Below are 8081 nucleotides of genomic sequence, written 5' to 3'. Positions count from 1 at the left end.
CTCTGATTTCATGTTGTTTTGTGAAAGAGCTAGGGAGTAAATAAATGGAATGAAAATGAATACAGGAGATACAGAAAAGTCATCAAATGCAAATAAGTACCCGAGTGAAGTGCACTGGGATGCACGCAGTGAAACCCTTTTGGAAAGAGCAGATGGATGGATAGAGTGGGGAGCGGGGTGGAAGGGGGTTGAGTACTGATCTAAGAAGGTAGGTGGGTTGATGAGTCAAGGAAGCTGTGAAATAAGAAAATGATCACGGTATGATAAGATACCACTACCGCCAATGACTGGTTCCTGAAGATCAGACGCAGTTGTAACCACAAGGGGGAGAGGAAGTTCCACTCAGCAGCAGGACCTGCTTCTCTGGCCCTCTGTTTCTCTGGCTGGCCTTCTGCAAGCTCGCCAGCTCACCTAAGGCCAGAGTGGTGTTAATAAAGTTTTTGTTGAAAGCCTGCCTGTGGCTTGTTGATTTCAGGGCATTTTTTCCTGCTTCTTTGTCCTGATGTGGGAAGTAGTTGGCTCTCGGGAGGGAGAGACAGAGCAAAAGCAAACAGCGGTGGTTTCTTTCTATGACTTCCTTCCCAGGGGAAAGAGGAGCAGAGGAAGACTCAAAGAGGAGGATGAATAAAGACAAAAACAGGAAATAAAATCAGGCCTAGAGGAGAAAAACATAAAGAGGGTGGACGGGAGAGAGGTGGAGTGCAGCAGGCTTCCACACCCTAAGGACAAGGGAAATGACGTGAAATCAAAGCAGACATCAGGACCTTGGTGCCCTGGGTACCTGCTTCTATCCACGGGGTAGGTGTGAGCCAGGCCTGTTTCGTTCATATGACAGAGAACTTTTGTGTCATTAAAAAAAATTTTTATTGGAGTATGGTATTGTATTAGTTTCTGCTGTACAATGAAGTGAATCAGCTCTATGTATACATATATCCCCTTCCTCTCAGACCTTCTTTCCCATTTTGTGTGTGTGTGTATGTCTTCAAATAGGATAAACATGAGCATTGTCTGGGAGTTTTCCTCAGCCTACCTGGAGGGGTAGGCTGTGGATGTCTAACGAATCACAGGTCAGTGTGTCTCGTTGTTTAGTTGCTAAGTTGAGCCCAACTCTTTGGGACCCCATGGGCTGTAGCCCACCAGGCTCCTCTGTCCATGGGATTTTCTCAGACATGAATACTGGAGTGGGTAGCCATGTCCTCCTCCATGGGATTTTCCTGACCCAGGGATCAAACCCGTGTCTCCTGCACTGCAGGCAGAATCTTTACCACTAAGCCACCTGGGAAGCCTGAGAAGTGTCTCATGGAAAGCAAACTAAATAAGAGAAAGTAGCCACTGACTCTGTAGGAGGGGGCAGGGCCTCATTACAAACTAATATTTGGTTATCCAAAAATTGATTGAGAGTAAGGAAGAGCTTGGAGACCCTCGTGTGATTGTCTTTCTTATTTCCTGCTGGCAAACAGTTATTAAACACCACTTGTTTAGTAATTTCTTCATGATATCATTCTCCTATCTGATGAGGAAAGACGAGAGAAGCTTGTATGGGAAGTGTCAAGGTCAGTTGTCCATGCAAAGTCAGGAGAAGTCAAATGGAACAACCTCTTAACTGGGTAGGTAACTAGCATGCAGCTCATACCTGACCTCAACTTTCACCAGGACCCACATTTCTGTGGGCTTCCCAGATGGTGCTAGTGGTAAAGGACCACCCTGCCAATGCGGGAAACATAAGGGTCGCAGGTTCGATCCTTACATCTGGAAGATCCCTTGGAGGAGGGCATGGCAACCCACTTCAGTATTCTTTCTTGGAGAATCCCCATGGACAGAGGAGCCTGGCGGGCTACAGCCCATAGGGTTGCAGAGTCAAACACGATTGAAGTGACTTAGCACATGTTTTTGTAGACAATGAAGTTAAGGAGAGCTTATTCAAAAGCCCTTGAAGTTAGGATTTTCTGGTCAAATAACCCCAGCTGAGATTCTCTGGGTGCATAGCTTCCTGCTGAACACAGGGACTCTGGTTCCACTGAGGTCTTCCTTGGGTGCTGGGGTCACAGTGAACAGGCTTGAAGGGCTGGCCTTCACCTTCCTCAGGAATAAAATTCAGAGCAGGTCCCAGTATCCCTTCTTCCCAGGTCAGAAGAGGTCTCCATTCTAGCATCTCAAAGGAGCAGCATCAGCATCAGAAATAAGGGAATTCACCCAGTGTTCACTTACTCAGGAGTTCTCATACTGACGAGCCCCTCCCAGGTCCTTCACACTGGGGTACAGCTTCCAACAAGCCAGACAGGGTCTCTGTCCTGGGGTTGGGGGTGGGTCTATGCAACAGATAATTCACAAGGAGGTGAGATGAATTTCCTGACAATGACGAGCCCAGAGAAGAGAAGGGAGCATGTGATGGCATCATAAGCGGGGTGGAGGATGGAGACAGGAGGCCAGCCGCGGCCTCTCCCGTCAGGTGACTTATGAGAAGAAGCCAGCCTGGGGGATATCTCTCTAGGCTGAAGGTAATGCAAAAGCAAAACTCCAGACACCAGTTTGGCATGCCTGATAGAGAGGAAGAGCTCCCAGGACATGGCTGGGTCTGGGTGGGGTCCCTGATCTGTGCTCCATAACCCTGTAATGGCAGAGATCCTAGAGATTCACTGCAGAGGGGTGTAGGGGGTAGGAAGGGGAAGGGAGCCGCAATCTGCATTTTAACGTGTTGGGTGATTCTCATTCACCTGGCCCTGTCAATCCCCTGCTCCAGCAGATGGTGACATGGGGTTAATGACTAGAATCCCAGATTCAAACTCATTTTTATCCCATTAACTAGGCATTTGTGACCTGGTCAGGGCTTGTGTCAAATTGCAGCAGCAGAGGAAGCTGACACACAGGCGTGTGTGCTAAGTCGCTTTGGTTGTGGGTTGTGTTTGACTCTTTGCGACGCTATGGACTGTAGTCCGCCAGGCTCCTCTATCCATAGGATTCTCCAGGCAAGAATACTGGAGTGGGTTGCCATGCCCTCCTCCAGGGGATCTTCCCAGCTCAGGGATCGAACTCGCATCTCTTATGTCTCCTCCATTGGCAGGCAGGTTCTTTACCACTAGCGCCATAGGGAGGAAGCCTCCACAATGATTTAACACAAATGCAAACAGCACAGAGGTGTTATGTGGTTTTCCAATGGCCACACAGCAGGCTGGATCCATTCCAGAGCTCAGATCAACTGGCTGCTGAGCCCCTAAAGTCCACTCTGTGTGCCCTGGCCTTTGCAGTTTTTACCTGGAAAAGGAAAAAAAAATAGAGCAACTATAAATAAAATCTCAATAAGCTACACTTAGGCCCAGCTTTGCTTAATACCCCTGCCTGGAATACCCTTCATGACAAATTATTTGCTAAGTGTACACTGAAGTAACTAAATGGGAATAGTTGTTGTGTGAGGTGTTTATTTATAAACCAATAGCAGAAAAACACTTTGGTTTATAATAATTGATCTTTAAGCTTTCTTTAGAGGAATGAACTGCCAGGAAAAAGAAGTTGTGTACTGAGGCCTCTCCGAGTTTGAAATAATAATTAATAACGCCATCTGTATAATAGAAAGAAATGCATCTTTTTTAAAATTAGGGAATGGTGGTGGCAGCAACTTGTATCCAGCACATGTTAAGCAGCAGATTAGCATTCAAGCTGATTATAGATCTCAGCTTGCTAACCTTGCCTGTCAGTATTTGCAGGACGCTGGAGGCAGGGACCTGCACTTTGTAACCTCACATTCCTTGGGCAGTAGGCTCTGGAGAGGCCCCAGGTTTCCCAGGATTAGAAGAGGGTCCCCCCCTCCTTGCATCTCAGAGAAGCATCCTCAGTGTCAAAGAAAGTGAATTCATCCATGTGTTCATTTATTCACTCATAAGTGAATAAATTTACCACAGCAAAAATCTGGGCCCATTGTCTACTGGGGAATTAGATTATTTTATTTGCAAATGAATTTGTCTGGAAATGTTTTCAGTGTTTAATCCTGCACTTAATATTTTGCATGCATCAAAAAGACCATTACAGAAAATTAAGGCAGAGTCTGAAAATCTGGGCCAAATGGACTCAATCTAAACCCATTCCTCATAAGCCCCTACACATACCACAGTGCACTGTAAATCTGATTGAGGAGGGAAATGCTTAACCAACTGAACACCACAGAAACCTTTTTAAGGATCCTGGACTATCTGATGTTTGTATATAAACCAGACTGCTAATTGCAAATGAGTCTTATCTATTAAAGAGGGTCTTTAACAAGAGCCATGTAGCAGCATTCAATTAGCCATCAAGTTGAATTGCTATATATGCCAGGAAACTGTGCAGTGTTGCTTCTTGAAGGATATTCTGTAACTTAGATATTTCATATTCGAAGCTGGTGCCATGATACTCTGCACTATTGAGATCTTGTGGAAGCATTTTTATTGGGATTGGAAAACGTATCTTTCAGATTCAGACCTTCCCGTGTTTGACTATCAGCTCTGCCCCTTGAGAGCTGTGAGACCTTGGGCAAGGTAGTTCTCCTCTGGGTACTAGGCCTTCTCATTTGTAAAATGGGCTTGGGAGCACCACTCTCTCACTGTGGTTGATAATACCCACACAGTGTCAAGTACAGACCCAAGTGCTCTGTGATGAAATCCACCATCAGGGCCATTCTCGCCTGACCCTCCCATCCTACCCGCAAAGGCCTAAGCCATCTGGGAAAACTGGTCAAGAGCCACTTTGGAAGACCTTGAGAGGATCCTGAGGGCACAGAGAGGAAGCAGAACAGAGCGAGGCGTATGTTTGACGCTGACCAGGCTGGATCTCTCTCACTTCCATCTGCTGGTAGGGATGGTGATACCTTCAGGTATGTAGTGTTCTAAAAGGGCTTCCCAGATGGTGCAGGAGTAAAGAATCCGCCTGCCAATGCAGGAGATGCAGGAGACTCAGGTTTGACCCCTGGGTCGGGAAGATCCCTTGGAGTAGGAAATGGCAACCCACTCTAGTATTCTTGCCTGGAAAATTTCATGGACAGAGAAGCCGGGTGGGCTACCGTCCATGGGTTCACAAAGGCTCGGACACAACTTTTTAACTAAGCACACACACACACACTTAGCGTTCTGGGGAAAATGGCATTTTCAAGAGCTCTTAATGTTTCCCCAAGCACCTGGAAGGGAACACCAATCTGGGAAGAACCTTTCCTGAATAATCATCAAGAAACTGTTGCTAAGTGTGTAAATCACACCATAGACTTCATAAGCTGTGTTTCATTTCATTTGCACAAGAGATACTATGAGGGAGCCATTATAATCCTCACCATTTGGGAGGTGGGGAGACTGAAGTTCAGAAAGTTTTAGTAACTTTCCCAAAGTTATGGAGCAATAAGGGGTGTAGTAGATTGGAGATTCAAATTCAGGGCTATCCTGAAAGACTCTGCCACATTGAGCTGACTTGTGTTTGTAGTGGTCAAAACACACCAGTGGGGACTCCAACAAGTGAACGGGTTTAAATGGGAGAGAGGGTAATTAGAACAACTCGGAGATCTTTTTCTGTACACATGAGAAAGCATGTCGGGGGTGTGAATTGAGGGAAAATATGATCCTGGGAAAAGAAGAGGCTTCAAGGGGAGAGGCAGATCTGAGCTGGGGGAAAGGGAGTGAAAGGCAGCGCAGGTAAGGGTAGGGGTGGGAGGAACGAGGTGGGGATGCAGGAAGCTGGTTTCTGGCTGGGCCTTGCTAGACCAGGAGCTCATTTCTCTCACTCTCCGCTATAGAGAAAGGACCAGGTATACTCCACTGGGATTTGTGTCTCTCTGCCTGATGTTGGAGGACAGCACTGAGAAGACATGACTGCTGGTTGACCCAACTGGCTGGACCCAGGCAACGAGAGGTTCCTAACCCATGTCCTGTCCTTGGAAAGTACACTTTGCCCACCATTTAACACCAGGTGCTGTTTCAAGGGTATAGCCTTGAGAGAGTAAGTTGGTGAGACTCAACCCAGTTAAGGGTTCTATATAAACTTCTAAGATTTGGCAGGCAGCAGGGGAGGTCTACTGACCTTGCAGCCCACCAAGACAAGCCTCGTACACAAGTTCCCTTGCTTGTTAAACCTGCCAGTTGTGAGTGGCTGCCTCTCTCCTTGGTTTCTCCTTGCCCTCCATGTATGGGGGTTGTTTGAGAACCAACAATTGGCAAGCCAGCCAGGAGACCAGGCAAATGGGTCTTGGAAAAGAAGTATCCATGGGGGAAATCTGGACACCCTGGAAGTGCCAGCTGTTCTAATGTGCTTGCCTGACGAACTGCATGTAGTGCCCTTGTGACAAAGAAGAGGAATGGACAACTGGTCCCTACTGTGAACAGTTCAGCTGGCCTCTGTGGCTCACACAAAGAGTGGCTGAAGCTCAAGTTAGAGAGTTGGGGGAGGAGCTGAAGTCAGAGAAGGACATTCGGCATCTACAGCTCACTTTGGGGCTGCAGACAGGGTGTGAGGATAGAATCATAAGTTGGAGATGTAGTGTGCCATTTAGCAAAGCTAGGAGGGCACGGGCTGCTGCAGATTAAGGTCCGAGTTCTTATGACAAAGCCCGATTAGCTAAGAGGCAGAATCCCTGGGAAAGCAGAAAGATAAAAGGGGAGGGTGTTACCATGATTGACAATGAACCTGAGTCCTCAGACCCCTAATGCAAAGGAAAAATTTAAATAGTAATTACCCTAGACTTCTGACAATAGAAAAATGGGCCCCAAAACTCCTAGGAGAAAGCCTGCCTTCTTTCTCTGTCCCTTGAAGTTGTAAATCTCATCATGTATTTGAAATGTAAACACTGCACAATTGCCTTAGACTGAAAAAAAAAAAGGAAAAGAAAGTGGAAGAGGTTTTTAAGAATACAGACTGCTATAGAAAAGCCCCTTGCCCAAAATCTAGTCCACAGCGTCAATAAGATTGTCAAGGGCAAATACAAATTTGAAAAGTCTTCTCCACAAATATTAGGAAAATACTTTAGCCATCTGAGAGGGTAGCCTTATCTTGTTCTGTCTGCTGCTGCTTCTGCTGCTGCTGCTAAGTCGCTTCAGTCGTGTCCAACTCTGTACGACCCCATAGACGACAGCCCACCAGGCTCCCCCGTCCCTGATATTCTCCAGGCAAGAACACTGGAGTGGGTTGCCATTTCCTTCTCCAATGCATGAAAGTGAAAAGTGAAAGTCAAGTTGCTCAGTCGTGTCCGACCCTCAGCAACCCCATGGACTGCAGCCTTCCAGGCTCCTCCATCCATGGGATTTTCCAGGCAAGAGTACTGGAGTGGGGTGCCATTGCCTTCTCCAGTTCTGTCTGCTAGAGACACCATTTGGATTCAACTGTTACTTATAAAGTGAATTTCACATTGTTGAGCCATGGCTAAAGTTTGGGAATGAAAACTTTAGGGTCTCTGTGTCTGCCTGTATGTTGACATATGTCTATGGATAAATGTATATATATGTAATGCTTTGTACTCCTGGGGTGTACTGCCAAAATTAATTTGTAAAAGAGCTCTGCTTAATTGGCTTAAACAAAAATAAACTTTAATATCAATAGTATGCTTATGTAAAACTAAAACTTAACTTTCTTTCATCTACTGGAAGAACAAAGTTTTCCTGGACTAATGTGAGGATAAGATTAATAGAATTTTGAAAGGTTTCTTTCCCTTTTAGATAAGCTGCCTAGAAATCAAAGGTTCTGTGTTTTATCAAAAATATTTTTCTGTGCCTCATGTTGTCTTTATTATATCTTTGATTACTTAAGCTGAATTTTCTCTATTAAAACAGCAAAGTGTTTTTTGTTGTTTTGTTTTTTACAATTGTGTAACTTTCTGCAATTACCTTTGAAGTCTTTAATTGTCACTTTGGTTAACTGGATAACTAAGTATTTTTTCACAGGGACCTATGATCCTATTTAATACAACATTTTAAAATCTTTTGACCTTTTTGGCAAATTTCCTTAAAAAAAAATCAAACTTTAAGTGAATTATTATTAACTTTGAACTAACTTTGAGATTTTCCAGATGACCCCTGGCATATCTCAAAAGATGTGCTCTTTCTCCTTATAAAATTAAACTAATTATGCTTTAAAAA

Source organism: Bison bison, unplaced genomic scaffold, assembly GCF_000754665.1.
Source record: "Bison bison bison isolate TAMUID 2011002044 unplaced genomic scaffold, Bison_UMD1.0 scf7180017864472, whole genome shotgun sequence".
Taxonomy (NCBI): Eukaryota; Metazoa; Chordata; class Mammalia; order Artiodactyla; family Bovidae; genus Bison; species Bison bison.
The sequence above is the reverse complement of the archived record's forward strand: the minus strand, read 5'-3'. Positions refer to the sequence as shown.